This window comes from Rhineura floridana, chromosome 7, assembly GCF_030035675.1.
Source record: "Rhineura floridana isolate rRhiFlo1 chromosome 7, rRhiFlo1.hap2, whole genome shotgun sequence".
NCBI classification, from domain to species: Eukaryota; Metazoa; Chordata; class Lepidosauria; order Squamata; family Rhineuridae; genus Rhineura; species Rhineura floridana.
Window position 1 is genome coordinate 16,745,412 of NC_084486.1, and position 16,219 is coordinate 16,761,630.

Sequence of the window (16,219 nt, forward strand, 5' to 3'; positions counted from 1 at the left end):
AGAACCGCCTGTAGGGGAGGGCGCGTCGGGTTGTAAAACAAGGCGTGGCCAGATCGCACATGAGTAGATTTCCTGTCCTGCTAAGAACAGAGTGAAGAGCGACGTACACAACACGAAACAGGGACTCAGCAGTTTCACGCCCACATCGCTTTTCTTCAGCCGCGAATCTTGTGCCTTTATTTGTGCGTTAGAAGAACTCGATCTCATGGAATTTCATATATAAAAATATAAAGGAACTTGTGGGTTCTTTTCCCCAACTTGGTGGAAACTTACTAGGCTCCAACCAGGCTGCTACTTGGTAAGTCTTGTTTCCTGTGTTCCGAACGGATCCGCGTTGAACTTCGCGCCTCGTTCTCCCTTGTCCCCCCCCCCAGTTCTCCACCCCATCTCCTCCATCCCCCCTTTTTAAAAAAAGCTCATTGCTGATTTCTGTCGATCTATTACCATAAGGTCGGTTGTTTATCCTTTTATGCTCTGTTCTCTGGTGGCGGTGCAAGCCTTCTATTGTGTGATTTTTGCCCACTGGGATTTAGTTTTTCAGAATTGGAGGGGGGGAATCTCCCAGTTATGTGTAGGGCCTTTTAGGAAGTGGAGAGGCATTCAGAAGGCATCGAGATAGCAAGTTGCCTTGTGCAGAGAGTTCTCTGCTTTTCAGTATTGAAAACAACCCAAAATCAGTGTATTGTGGTGTCTGTTGGTGGTTCTTATGAGCCTGGACGTCCCCCCCCCAATTTCTCTCGATTTCAGGTGAAAGAATATAAATACTATTAATCGTTTAGTTACACATAGCTGCTCATGTTATTGAAAATAAAACAAACTTATCGATAAACATCACTTTTTCCGTTTGAACTTCAGTACTTTTTCTGGAAATATTATGTTAGAAGTACTGTTTGTCAGATTTTACTGCACTTTCCATTTGGGGACAAGGTTTGGGATTCTTGAGTTTCCCTCCCTTGAAATATTTTAATGTGCAGACTTGGGTAAGTGGAGCCTTAACTTGTATTGAAAGGTTTTTATATGATACCCCCCCCGTAACTGAATTCTGTACCTCCAAAACTTCCTGAGGATAACTTCCTAACTTTCCATAGAGTACTTGTGTAGCTAATTTGACTGGAAAATTATTACTTATTCGCCACACCCTGTCTCATCTCTCTGGCTTTCTGAACTACTTAGTCACTTGGTTGGTTTCAGGTGAAAGCTTTGGAAGAGACACTATCTTATTTCTGGGAAGTTAGAATGAGTAAACGATAGGTATATACAGACGAGACAATCTACATAGATAAGTGGGGGGTTGTTAATAAGATGTCTAGTTAGTAGGCTCAAAACTAAACCATCCAAGCAAAGTATCCCTGGTGCTAATTTATTATAACTCTTAAACTAATTGTATGCTGGCCCTACTGTTATGCAGGATGGGGAGCACTGGCAAGATAGAGGACAGTGCTGTGTGTTGCATGTGGGCTGCCCTCTGCCCCCAAAGCTAACTTCCTGCGCTGTAGGTACAGTGGAGGACACTGTCCTGTTGTCAGTGATGATGCCCAGTTTGATTGGCAGTCTGGTTGGCTTCCACATATGGAATGTGTAGGAGGGTGCCATCTTGTCCTCCTCAGTCCCTAAAAATATCTTGGGCCAGCCCTGATGCTATTGCAAAATAAATAAATAAATAAATAAAACTTCTGTGGCCTGTTGTAAGAAACAGGAAAAATAAAAATTCTGAACATCCCTGATTTTACCTAATATAGGTAAAATCTTGACTATGATGACCCCCTACAGACTATCCTATAAAGAGGGTTTTACAATCTATATCTGTACTACAAATAGTAAAAAAGGTGCTGAAAATTGTCATCTGTTTAGGCTCAATATCTTTGATAGTTGTGTGTTTGAAGTGTCTTGCTCCTCCCCAGATTGAACATGCAGAGACAGGTGGCACGGCCCTTCCTGGGAATTACCACTGAAGTCTGCAGATATGAGGATTGCATGGTTGACTGTTTCCATGTGTTTACAGATGAAACTCTTTGCATACAGAAAGCTAACTTCTCCCTGATGAGGGGGTGTTGTTTTTCGGTCTTGCATATGGACTCTCACTCACACCGGTCTTTGTGCAAGGGTGGGAAGACTCATATCACGAGTTTCCATCTGAATGCACACTTTTTGGACTATACAGATGAGAAGCCTTATTGTAACTGAGTTAGTCTCTATGTTATTTAGCTTTCTTGCTTAGTGTTTGGTGTTTTTGATGTTTTATATGTTTTTTGCTTTGTACGTCACTCAGAGTGGCTGGGTAGCCAGCCAGATGAGCGACTAAGAAATCGAATAAACAAATAAATAAATAAATTATGCTACTTACCAGTTTTCTTGTGAATCTTGGGTGTGCCAGAAATTCAGAGGTCCTTGGAAAAGATAGCTGTGATGGGCAGGGTACCCTCTTTAGGTAGGCCCTCTCCACCTGGAAGAGGTGAATGTGGGTAACCCGAATTTCTTGGGTGCTCTGTGCAAATTTAGAATGATGGCACTGCTAAGGTGGTGATGGTAGGCGTTTTGCTTAGACACAAATGGTAAAACCTCACAACCCTTGGGAGTGGTACTACCTGTGGATTTGCTAGGCAAGGCAAAATCTCATCAGTTACTGGTATGCTGATGCTTTAAACACAACTACACCCTGCCTAGTACTTCCCATTGAGTCATCAAGCATTGTGGTTATTTCCCAGTTAGCTGAAGGCAACTTCATTCTGATTTAAATGCCTCTTGTAGTTGACAAACTACATTTACTTCTAAATTGGAGCTTATTTACAGTGTCTTGCAAAAGTAATCAGACCCCTGATCAATGCTATCGTATTGCTGAATTACAAATGGTACATTATAAGTTCGGTCCATATGATATTTTATTTTTAAACACTGAAACTCAAAATCAATTATTGTAAGGTGACATTGGTCTTATGTTTGTAAGAAACCTAAAAAACTGAAACATGTTGCTTGCATAAGTATTCAGCCCCTGTGCTGTGGAAGCTTCCAGTTTACCCAGATGAAAGAAATTGCCCTATTGAGGACACAGTTACCTTACCATTGACCTCCACCTGTGAACCATTAAAGTTGCTGTCACATTGCCAGGATAAAAAGCCCACTGTTGAAGGATCATTGGTCAGGCTGTGGATCTGAAGGAAAATGACTACCAAAGAGCATTCTGTAGAAATGAGAGATAATGTAATACAAATGCATAGATTAGGAAAAAGGTACAAAATAATATCCAAATGTTTGAATACCCCAGTGAACACAGCTAGATCAATAATCAAGAAGTGGAAGCTGCATGACACCACCCAGGCACTGCCAAGAAAGGGTCGTCCCTCAAAACTCAGTGTTCGAACAAGAGGGAAACTTGTGAGAGAAGCCACAGAGAGGCCAACAATCACTTTGAAGGAGCTACAGAGTTCAGTGGCTGGGAGTGGAGTAATGGTGCACCAGTCAACCATATCAAGAGCTCTGCATAACACTGGCCTGTATGGGAGGGTGGTAAGAAAGAAGCAGTTACTCAAAAAGTACCATCTGAAAGCATGTCTGGAGATTGCCGGAAAGCATGAGAGTACCCCAGCTGCGATGTGGGAAAAGGTTTTGTGGTCAGATGAGACCAAGAAAAAGCTTTTTGGTCAAAACTCAAAGCTCTATGTGTGGCACAAATCTAACACTGCCCACGTCTCAAGACACACCATTCCTACAGTGAAGTATGGTGGCGGCAGCATCATGCTGTGGGGATGCTTCTCATCAGCAGGGACTGGGCATCTTGTTAAAATCGAAGAAAGACTGGATGGAGCAAAATACAGGGAAATATGGCAAGAGAACCTACTTCAGTCCACTAAAAAACTGAAGCGTGGGAGGAAATTCACTTTTCAGCAGGACAGTGATCCTAAGCACAAGGCCAAAGTAACATTGGAGTAGCTCAAGAACAAAAAGGTGAATGTCTTACAGTGGCCCAGTCAAAGTCGTGATCTCAATCCCATTGAGAATCTGTGGCGCTTTTTGAAAATTGCGGTCCACAAGCAACGTCCAACCAACCTGAACGGTTTGGAGCAAATCTGCCAAGAAGTATGGGCCAAACCCCCTCCGACACTGTGTGCAGAGCTGGTGCATACCTACCCCAAAAGTCTTAAAGCTGTTATTGCAGCGAAAGGTGAGAGCATTGGTCAGGGATCTGATTACTTTTGCAAGGCACTTTATTTGAGTAGGGGTGAAACATTTTACCATCTGATGGATCAGACTTTGGGGAGGGTGTGTGTTTAAAGCACATTAATGACTGTAGTGGGGAACATGTGGCAGTTGTGGCTTTGAAGGTACTTCCTGTAGTTCTGTTTTGTAAGCTTGCCAAGGCATGTGTTGCAGTAATGACAGGGGTACCACAGAAGGTGAGATGCCCGTGGAAAGGAAACTCCATCATGCTCTTGAGGTTTACAAGTACTCTTGTCTCTCCTCTTACATTGAGAATCTTTACATCTGTGCACAAACTTCTCTGCAGTTGATGCGGGGAGGACATTGAGACCTGCAGTCAAGGAATTGCAGATCTCTGGAATGCCAGTGTTATTGGCTAATCGCACACTGAATGCTGCTTTTGACTGAGTAATCATTCTCTGGCAAATAGCACCAGAGAAAGAGAACAGTAGCAGCTCTCCTTTCCATATTGTGTTACTGTTCCACAAATGGCAGCTTTCAGTTGGGTAATAAAAATTGAAGGCTGTGTGTCATGCTATGCTTTTCTTAGCTCTCTTTTGATGGGGCTGAGTCGTATGAAAAGTACTTTTTCATGCACAAATTTTAACCTACTGTCTATTACCTCTATGCTCTATGTGGTCTAGACCCTGCATACTCTTTGGAGTTCCTTCTCTTGTATATGCCGGTCTGTTTTTAAGGCAATGACATGAGGCCTTGTTAAGGGTGCGTCACCAGTAGGAGGCCTGTTTGGTGAGCACCAGAAACTTTGGTAACCCTGGTTATAGTAGCAAACTTGTTGAATTCTCTTATTCTAGAACTTCATTGGTTAGCTGCTTAACTCACTTTCAAGTGGCTTGTTGAGACGTCATATTATCTGGCCTATGATAGTTAGCCAATTATATAATGTTTCCTAATTACTCTTTGTTATTTCTTTGCTTAGCGTGCAACTTGGTTGCAATGCTTTAATGTTTTTTGACAGTCTCTTATCTTTTAATTACCATGCACAGTTTTGGGCATCATTCTCTAGAAAACAAGGTACACATTTTTAAAAATGCTGTTGTTGAATCAGAAATTGCTTGCCTGGAAGCTGTCATTTTTTGGAATTATTCCAGTAGTGATCAGGTATGTCTGGCCCTGTGCATGGATGGTAGATGTGTCCAGTTTGGATGTACATATTTTGGCTCAAGCAAGCCAAGATATGCACGAGTCTTTGCCTTTGTGTTCTATCCATATGCTGCCCCTTCCCTCCTCACTTCGTGGGAGCCTACTTTATGTACAGTCCTACAGCTGATTGTAATTGCATGGAGGAATGGGGGAGCATGCCTGATGCCCCCCTTCTGACTTATCCATGCATTTGGAGAGATCTAAAGAGAGGCCTCTCTAAGTGTATAGACTCCCCCCCCATGACCTGATCACAGGGAGGACCTCTGCAAATAGAGCAGGGTCCCCTTTTCAGACTTTCTCCACCAACGTGTGGATGGCAGGATAGGTGATGCTCTTCTTCTCCACGTGATTATTAATTGCATAGAGAACACCTGAAGGGAGCAGTTAATCTAGGAAGTCTTCTATTAACAATAGTTTCTTGTTGCATCCAAATCAGGAAACCGTGGTTGCCAGAATCAGAACAAGTCAGTGTCTTAAGCTAACTCTTAAGTTAGAGGCTTAGTGAGTCAAGTGAGTATTGGCTTCCTCCTATCAAGAACCTGCCTCTTGATTACTTTGGATTAAAATGTGTGGGCCATTCAATTGTGGGAGACCCAGTGAGCATTTGATACACAGTTCTCATTGAAGAGCCAAGAATGTTTCTGCCCACAGCTTTTGCTTTGTATTTCTCCGTGCTGCAAAACATCTGCAGGCAAATACTTGGTGCCTTGAGAAAGAGAAGCTGCTGGCATCAGTGAAGGATACATTTCTTATTAGTAATGTGTAGGAGGGAGGGGTGGTGGAAGGGCATAATCTTGAGGCCTAGTACAGATGCTGCCACCTTGAAAGGGTGTTACCTGGAAAGGCAGCCTAAAAATATTTTAAAACAGCTGTTCTGCAGAACTATTGTTATTTAAGTATGATCCCACTTGGGATCTCTTAGTGGGCTGTGAGCTTATGGTTTCTCTCCTCTCTCTGGCACAGATTTCCAGCTCTTCCCTTATTGGCTTTTAACTGTGCTTTAAGCATTAGATCCGCAAGGACACTAGCCATTGTTAATACTAAACATGGTTTGCAAACCCAAATTTAAAATCAGGATTTTCAGTAGGTTAAGATGTTAATGTTAATGCTAACTGGAATTCCCCATAGTTAGTAGGTGCAGAGTAACACTAAACAATGGTTAAATAAATGTAAATGTACTGCCTTCAAGTCGATTCCGACTTATGGCGACCCTATGAATAGGGTTTTCATGAAGCTGAGAGGCAGTGACTGGCCCAAGGTCACCCAGTGAGCTTCATGGCTGTGTGTGGATTCGAACCCTGGTCTCCCAGGACCTTAACCACTACACCACACTGGCTCTCAAAATGGTTAAAGAGGGCAAAAAGGGGAGGGAGAGATGTGTCCCATGAAGAGGTGGTGATAAGGGGTGTGCATGCATCTGATCCTTATCTTGTAGCCAGCGTCCAGGCCACAGAGAGACTGCATGCTGTTCCCGTGAAATGCGGAAAAGGTTGTTTAGTTGAAACCATCTTTACAAATTGTTTGTTTCTTCAGATGAGTGGGTAGGATTGCAGCATCTCAGGTGAAGAGGTAGTTGTGCAAGCTATTTACTCATCTGCATGTATTTACATTTGCCCACTATCTAGCCTTTAAGGTTTCTTTTAAAAGAAATATATGAAGGTAGGGTGGGGAGAAGCCTTTCCATAATTAACACACACAGAGAGCGAGAGCGAGAGCGAGAGAGCAAGGCTTTGCTCCACGTGCTGTTGCTCCCAGAGAAAAAAAAAAAAAACAAGAAGACTTGCTACTCCTCAAAAGACATTGTAAGAACACATTTATTATGGCATAAATTACTTCTGGAGATTGGGCTGTTGGTGATCCAGAATCGCTCATTGTCTGTCATGATGATATTTCTCATGAAACCTCTTTCTGAGAGGAGTCTGGCAAATATTGCAATGGGGATGTTAAGAAAAATAAACAGGGAGGTTTTGTTAGAGGACAATGCAAAAATGCCTCTTGTAATTATTTACCCTATTTGTGGACAGAGAAATTGGGAGACTGAATTTCACCAGGGAGAAGTAGTAGTTTCTCAGACTCACCATGAGCAGTGCCAGTAGCACAGCTTCTCCCTTTTTTTACCTCAGGTTTTTTTGGGGGGGGTGGCGGCTCCAGCAGCAAGTGACAGCAACTGCAACTGTCTTGTCAAGTTGCAACTTTGTATACTTCACAATGCCCTCTACCTAGCATTGTTCCAGGGCGTTGTAGAAGGCAAATGGAGGCTGCCACAAAAAAATGGTGGAGAATATTCAGTGAAAATTCTGCAAAGTGCTTTTTTCCAGAGGGGGACGAGAGAGAAAGATTTGTCTTCTGAGAAATTTTGTTCTGTCAGGTCTATATAGTGGACTAACTTTTTAAAAAAATGTTTTGTGGATATTTGATTATACAGTGGCTGTTTTTGAGATTTTGTATGAAGTATCTCCCCTTTTCTTTCTTTTTAGTTGAAAGGATAAATAATAAAATTACCAAGTTAGTTTAAATAAGGTGGCCAGATGGCCACCTTTTTTATTGGAAGACGCTGGCCTAAAGGAAGAGACAGAGGAAATTGGGAAATGTGTACAGACAGATACACTTCTGCTGGCTAAATTTAATGGGAAGATACAAGAAGGAGGAAATACGAGAATAGCTTCCACAAAGAATGGCCTTCTCTTTCCTTCAGCAACCTCAGAAACCTGTATATATTCTTTATTTCTTTCCGCTATTTATAAATTTGCCTTTTTTTTATCAAGCATTCAAAGCATTGGTATCCTGTCCTTTGTGCTATACAATAGAAAAGGTACTAAAAGGACACAACTAAAGTCCCGCACAAAGCAGCCTCAAGCGTGGGTTTTCTAGAAAAATAAGTAAAGATGTCCAGTGCTTTCAATCAATGGAAATCTGATTTAGCATTTTTGTTGGGCATATTTTAAAACAAAACTAATAATAATATTGTGTTTAGTTTTGCATTTTGTATAAATATGTGAAATGATTTTCAAGGAGGCAAAAGCTATTGAAATGAAATACAAGATTACAGGGGGAAATTCAGTAAAGTGCACATAGGCTGCAGGCCTAAGGCCAGCTGAAGAGCCACTGAATGCAGTGTAGGTGCTGCTGTGTTGGCTGGGAGGAAGGACCACTAGTGGGAGAGGGCTTATACCACCGGATGCCACCCCAAAACTCTGTTGGCATAGATAAGCCACCAACAGTGTGTTCTCCCAGCAGCATCTGTGGGTGAATGGGGGCTATAGGCATGTGTCAGAGGCAGTTAAGGATCTACAGCATCCTCATTAAGCCCCCCAATCCTTTTTTGCAAACATCCCTAAAAGGAGCCTCACCTGTGCCAGTCATGGAGCTGGTCTTTTTGACTCCCTCACATTCACTGGATGAAGAACTGGAGGAATGCAGGGAAAAAAGGTATGGGGAAACTCCCAGCATCCTACTATGGCTGCAACAAGCTGGTAGGGGGCATTGATAGCTCCTCTACGGATTCCACCCTCTCTTCCCATCCAAATAAAATATAGAGTTGCTCCAAGTGTGGGGCTTAAAAGCTCAAATGCAAAGCTTTGCTTGAGATTATTTTTATTGGAAAGTTTGTAAATATTTTAAATAGGCAACTGAATAATACATACTTCCCTTACATTATCTAGATTTTAAGGCAAAAGAAGAAAGCACGGAAAGCTACTAATTTTACAGCCACGACAGTGGCTATATACTATAGTCAACATGGATTTTCGCGTTCCAGAATGTTAAATTGAAAATAACCCCCATGCCATTCTGCTGCTTCCCATAAGCTTATTTCAAAATAAAACCTTACAGAACTTATAGTCCTGAACTCAGAAACACTTGCTTAACAGCCCTCTAAGTTTTCATGGTGATATACAAAACAGTCAGAGAGAATCGAGAGTTCAAAGTGTAAAACGAGAAAAAAATCCAGACCCCTGTTGAATTTTTTGTCAGTGGTCTTGTAATTTGTTGAAATTCATTAAAAATCAGCCATGTTCACAGAGTAACCTGTAATCCTATTACTGACCTTGCCCCATACTCTGACCTTCACCCTCTGCAGTTTAAAAGTTAAAAAAAAGTGCCTGGCTGATTTTCAATTAAAGAAATTTAACATTGGAGTCAATGATAAGCCTGGGCATGCTCAGTAAGAACCAGCTGTCAGTTTTCTAAAAGCCAGATTCACAGCTGTTTGGCTTGGCAAATCAGGGGGTCGCACCCATGCCAACCATTGATTCCACTTTAGATAGTCATGGTTTCCCCCAAAGAATCCAGGGAAGTGTAATCTGTGAAGGTTGCTGAGAGTTGTTAGGAGAGCTCCAGTGGCCAGACTTCTGGGGATTGTAGCTCTATGAGGGGAATAGGGTGTCTCCTAGCAACACTTAGCCCCCTTCACAAACTACATTTCCCAGGATTTTTGGGGGGAAGCCATGATTGTTTACAGTGAAATAAAGGTCTGGTGTGGATGTAGCCAGTGACAATTTTGGATTAAATTTGGGTGGGAGGCTACATGTGCCTGCTGTAGAATAAAAAGGTGGGAGAAACCCTTAAAAAAATGATACTGTTCGTAATGTTTTCCCTTTGGAAAGGAAAGGGGCTTTCCCTCTGCCCAGTGCCTGCCCATCCAATCTCCTCTCCTTTCTCTTCCTCCCCTCCTCCCCTTCCCCCTTCCCTGCCCCCTGGTCAGTTTCACATATCCTAAGCATGATTGTATGAGAGTAAACCCCAATGAAGTCAAAAAGCATGCAAATGATCAAACCTGCTCGTCCCTCCTCCCTCCTATCCCCCCTTTTCCCCCTTCCTTCACCCCTCATGCCCCTTCCATCCCCTCTTCCTCCTTCCCTCCCCACTTCCAATCCCCTCCCCCATGGTCAGTTTTACATGTGATTGTTAGCTATAGTTATGTTCTTGGGTTTTTTGCCTATTAGTGAATATACTCATGCATGATGAACTGTACGTATAAATATATCTGCTTCCTAGGGTTAGTTAATTACAACATTGTTATTAGATTTTGTGCACACATGCCTATATATCTGCCTTTAGTTTATTAATTACCGTTGATTTTATATCTTACTAGTAACCATTCCATTTGCCCAGTTTGGCTCATGTATTGTGTTCATCTAATTTTATGAAACAATGCTTTTCTAAAAGTGGAAACATTTCAACCCCACATCACTGGTTGCAAGCAGCAGCTCCTAATTTCATGGCAGAAAACATATGCTTTTACTGGTTTCTGCAGCTGAGGTGCCGTTGGGCAGTCTCTTGTCCTGTGGCCATTGTCCACCTGTCTTCAGCTTCCAAAAGTACTACATGTGCTTGTTTTGCGTCATGGCAGACAAGAGGGGGAAGATGGGTGTGATCCTGAATGCAGCTGTTGTTCACGTGTCCATGCCTTGTGCATCCCACTGGAATCTTTTCTTTTCCCCTAGAGTCTCTTGCCTGACCCTTCATTGCTTCTCCATAGAATCAGTTCTCCATCACTCCCAGTTGATCCTGAGCAGAAATGCCACACCTGTCAAGGCAGCACTGGAATGGGAAATTTCTTTCATCAGCTGCTGCAGCAAGTTTAACAAAAGTGATGTCCTTTGGAACTGCCTAGGGTTGCTTAATGGTGGAACTGGCCTGTCTGCCCTTTTTGCCTTTCTAAAATGGGCAAACAAGAGCCTTGGTTTATGTGCATGGTGCCAGGAGATCCTGAACTTTAGCCTTCTCGGTGGTAACACCAGTGACTGATTGCTCTACCACAGCAATCCTCCTAGCTATAACCCAAAGCTTTCTTTGACCATTCTACATAGTATAATAGAGTTCAGACAGGTCACAGTTGAGACATAAACAAATGAAAGGAACCTCAAGGAAAAAGAGCATGATGGGGGGAAAGTTCCCAGCTAGCCTGATTTTAAACTGCCGCTGCAAGTGGTCACATAAGGGCCAGTGTGATGTAATGGATAGAGCGTTGGATTTGGACCAGGCAGATTTGGGTTCAAATCCTTGTTTGGCCTTGAAGCACTCAGGGAAGTCTTGGGGCAAGTCACTATTACTCGGCCTAATCTGCCCCATCGGGTGGTTTTGAGGATAAAACAGCACAACCCCTGACCTCCTTGGAGGATAGATGTGATATCAAATTATAGATAATCTAGAGTAGTGTGTGTTTTTATTTGTAATCAATGTGAGCTGCCCTGAGTGTTGCAAAGGGAGGAGTTTCCTAAGTAAATAAAATAAAAATGCATAATCACAAAACACAGATGGTTTGTTGTAGTGGAATCTCTTAGATGCAGACAGGGTGTTTAATTTTCACACAAAGGCCCAGCTATGCAGAAAGCGGAACTGCTTCAAGCAGCAGACTTGCGACATCTTTCAGAACTGACAGATGCAAAAACAGATTATTCTGAGTAAAGAAAAAAGGTGACCTTGCTGCTGCCCAACCACAGAATTGCCCCAACTCTACTTTGTCCCTCTTCGCTCACCTTGTTGCCTCACCAGGCCAGCTGGAGGTGAGTAACAGCAACCGTGCATGCTTATTGGCTATTAGGAATGGAACAGGGTGGTTCAGTGTGTCCTCTGGCCAGCTCACTTGTTCACCCACAACACTGCATCATGCTGGACTGGGGAGTAGCTGCCATAGCAACAATGATCTGAGGTGCAGGGCCTCAGAAAGCTGAGCTCAGTTTTGGGGTGCAAGCGAAAAAGTGTGTGTGGAGAGGGTGGAGAGTGTTGTGGAGGTATGCAGGTTTAAACTGAAGTTAGTCCCACTGGAGTGGGACTTACTCCCAGGCAAGTGTGCATAGACCTGTGCTTTGGGAGCAGAGGGAAAGATAAAGATGCAAATTAGTGTTTGGGGCAACTAGACTTCTAAAAAGTGTTGCCCTTTTCAGGGTGTATAGGGTCCTTTCAAGCTTTGCTTCAGGCAGCAAAATGTCTTTGGCAGGCAGTGTTAAAAGCAGAACATTTAGCCCTATCTTACATTAGGGAATGGTGTGGGTGCTGAAACACATAATGGGATCCTTCCAGGTCTGCATAATGGACAATATCTAGGCCTGTAAAACTTGGCTGAAGCAAACATTCCCTTCCACCAGTTGTAATCTCGCAGGCTTGATTTCTCTTCCTGTGTCAATGGGCATGACATCAGCTGGTTGAGCCAAAGGCTGCTTAATGCCTAGAAAGGTGACTGCATCGTAGTAGTTCTGACGTTTTTGTTCTGAGCACATTCTTGCAGTGTCACTTTGGGGTAACTTTTGTAAGGTCTTTCAAAGGGTTTCCAGGAACTGCTGAACAATTCCTTTTTCAGTTTAGGTCTGTGATACAAAAGAGTTCTCAGAGAGGTTGTCTACGTCTCCTGTGAAGGATACAAAACCCAGTCATGTCACAATGGATTAAACTTTCTCATGACCCCCATCCTATTTTTGAGTGGGTTGAGTGTGCCTGTGATATATCTATATCTGTCTATCTCTCTATATTTATTTATTTATTTATTTTATTTAATTTATATACCGCCCTAAGCCCAAGGGCTCTCTGGGCGGTGTACATAAAATAAATCAATCAGAAATATATAAATACAATAATACAATAAAATCAAGCCAACAAAGGTAAACAAAAATAATCAAACAGTAGCAAAATACAACAATACATATAATAATACGCATTAAAATGCCTGGGAATATAAAAAGGTTTTCACCTGGCGCCGAAAAGATAGCAGCGTCGGCGCCAGGCACACCTCATCAGGGAGACCATTCCATAGTTCGGGAGCCACTATATACTCTGTGTGTGTGTGTGTGTGTGTGTGTGTGTGTGTGTGTGTGTGTGTGTGTGTGTGTGTGTGTGTGTGTGTGTGTGTGTGTGTGTGTGTGTGTGTGTGTGTGTGTGTGTGTGTGTGTGTGTGTGTGTGTGTGTGTGTGTGTGTGTGTGTGTGTGTGTGTGTGTGTGTGTGTGTGTGTGTGTGTGTGTGTGTGTGTGTGTGTGTGTGTGTGTGTGTGTGTGTGTGTGTGTGTGTGTGTGTGTGTGTTGGGAAACCTTTTTTCCTAAATAATACAGTGGAGATGAGTAACTTTTCACACATCTTTTTGCATTTTTGGTGAAAATTGCTTGGAGAGTTCATATAAGAGAGCATGTATGTGTATCTCCACTACTTTTTAATTCTAATTAAACTCACTATTGAAGTTGTTCTCTTTTTTGAGATTAGCTCAGTTGTAAACTGGGATAAAGGCTATCTATCTAGAAATGCTAAGCTGCCTCACTGGCCAAGAGATTGTTATGTGTGCTTCCAGTCCTTGTCAGTCATATACAAAGCAAGGTCTTTGCTTGTGCATATTTTTATTTATGAAGCGCTCTCTCTCTCTCTCTCTCTCTCTCTCTCACTCACTCACACACTCACTCACACACACACACACACACACACACACACACGGAGAATTAAAGAAGAAGAATCCTTTTATTTTTTTATGAATGTAACACATCCACACAACTAAATTAGAATGTGAGTTAGAATTGACAGTAGGAATATATACTCATGGAACAAATAGACCAAACAAATGCTTGTTTATGAAACTCCCTACAACAACACCAGCATGTATGGTAATATGCAAATACGAATAATAGTGTGTGAGTTAATTAACTCTTTTTATTTTATTTTTTTTTTTCAATAATTTTTATTCAGATTTTCATAAAACATACAAGACGAAATCATAAAACATTCAAAGACAAAAAACAAAATCAAAAATAGTTAAACAAAAAGAAAAAAAGAAAAAAAAAACAAAAATAAAAAATAAAGAGTAAAATATTGACTTCCCATTTGTCAAAGATCAAATCAGTTATAAGTCTATAATATATAACAATCCTGTCTCTTAAGTCATATTATAAAATCACTTTCCTCCAGTAGTTATCTTACTTAATCATCAAATCTCATAAACATTACTTTATTCTTTCCACAAAAAGTCAAAGAGAGGTTTCAATTCTTTAAGAAATATATCTATCAATTTTTTTTTCCAGATAAGCATATCGATTAATCCATCTCATTACTAATTATGATAATCTTATTGTCATAACCATAGTCAAAATAAACATTTCAATTAATCCATCACATCAGAATCTGTTAGGTTCAGTAATTTCAGTAGCCATTGTTCTATTATCCCTATTAGTTCCATTATCCATCTTCCATCTTCAGTAGTCTTGTTAAGTCCAGTAATTTCAGTATCCAATCTTCCATTATCAGTATTCCATAATAATCTTGCTGTCAAAGCCATAGTCATATAGTAAGAGTCTGATGGGAATTACCTCTATCCCAAATATTTTCTTGCCATCCATTCTGAATAGGTTGCTGAAATACTGCTGTAAAATCATATCTCTGTTCTTTTTTTCAAAATACACTGGGTCATCTCTTGAAAATTTTTCCATTGTCACATGGCTGCAGTTAATTCCATAGATTTTCTCTATATTGGGCTCCATCACATCATTCCAGTCCAGAAGATTATCCATGCCATTGATAACTTTATCTCTAGAATCTTCATTAATTTCTTCAGAGATAACATTGAGTTCCAAACAATAGATTTTATTTCTAAAGTCCATAGACTCCAAATCTTGTTCCTGTTCCACGTTTGTTCCAATCTCCGGGATCTCCTCTCTCACAGGGACCCCTGTTCCAGTCTCCAGGGTCTCCTCTCTCACAGGGACCCCTGTTCCAGTCTCCAGGGTCTCCTCTCTCACAAGGACCCCTATGTCTTTAATCTCCTGTGTCTCCAAACAATAGATTTTGTTTCTAAAGTCCATAGACTCCAAATCTTTTTCCTGTTCCACGTTTGTTCCAATCTCCGGGGTCTCCTCTCTCACAGGGACCCCTTCCAGGGTCACCTCTCTCACAGGGACCCCTATATCTTTAATCTCCTGCTTCATTTTACTCAATTCAATTTTCAGCTCCTTACAACCCTGTCGCAGGTTTTGTTTCGTTATCTCAATCTCATCCATTATTTTCTGAAACATAGTTATTTCCAAATTCTCAGCCACTTTCTTAATTGCCATTTTAAAAGAAAAATATAGGAAAACCACTTCTTATTTCAGCAACAATTGGGTTAATACTCCAAACTTGGTGACATCACAGTATAAACAGAGCAGACAGCCTTATCTCTCCATGCTTAAGTAAACAAAATGCAGTTCCCAGGATCGAAACAATTAATGGCGGTCGTCAGGAAACAGATTCGTCAAAATAAAATAGACCAAAAAGAGAGTAGTCTCAGACAATATAATATTCTTCAAAATAAAAATCTGGAATAGAAATCCCTCTTCTGTGTATATCTTTAGAATGCAAATCCAGGACAGCTTTTTGCAACAAAAACAGAGATAAGCTATTAATTAGTGAGTAGCAGAGAGAAGTTATGGCTCCCCAGTGAGATGTCAAAAACCGATCAATCTGGCAAATCTCTTTTAAACAGCAACAATTTAAGTCAAGTAAAAGAAAAATATAGAAAGAAGGGTGCTTGCCTGTTAGTGCGTTCTCTCTTAGAAGATAAGATGAACGTTCGCTTTATCAGATAGAGCTTGTTGTTGAAAATCCGTCCCACCTTCGTCGGCTGGACCTCGTCCCATAAATTAATGAGATCTGGTCGTCCCAACAAAAATAGGCTTTGAGGTTAATCTCTTCGTTTCTCCCTACCCGGGAGAAGTTTAATCAGTCAAAAAAAAAAAAAATCTGACTGATATATCTGAATAAGCTTCTTTTGAGGCAGGAGCCCGTCTCAAAAGCAGGCACAGGCTAAGTCACCCTTCCCGGAAGTCCGTTAATTAACTCTTTTTAGAAAGGATACTGAATAATCTACTGGTTTCTTGCAGTTTAGAATGTAGCTGGGGAAAGTGGGTCATG

General features: G+C 41.5%; 1 protein-coding gene across 2 annotated transcripts in view; it reads left to right on the forward strand.

Annotated features, from left to right (window-relative positions):
* Positions 1 to 16,219, forward strand: part of TSPAN14 (tetraspanin 14) — a 67,740-nt gene continuing 51,521 nt past the window's right edge. The window contains exon 1 of one of the 2 annotated variants that reach the window (XM_061634982.1): positions 1 to 298. The gene's annotated coding sequence lies outside the window, so the exon portion shown is untranslated. The remainder of the gene's footprint in view (positions 299 to 16,219) is intronic. The other variant, XM_061634981.1, reaches the window with a different exon arrangement.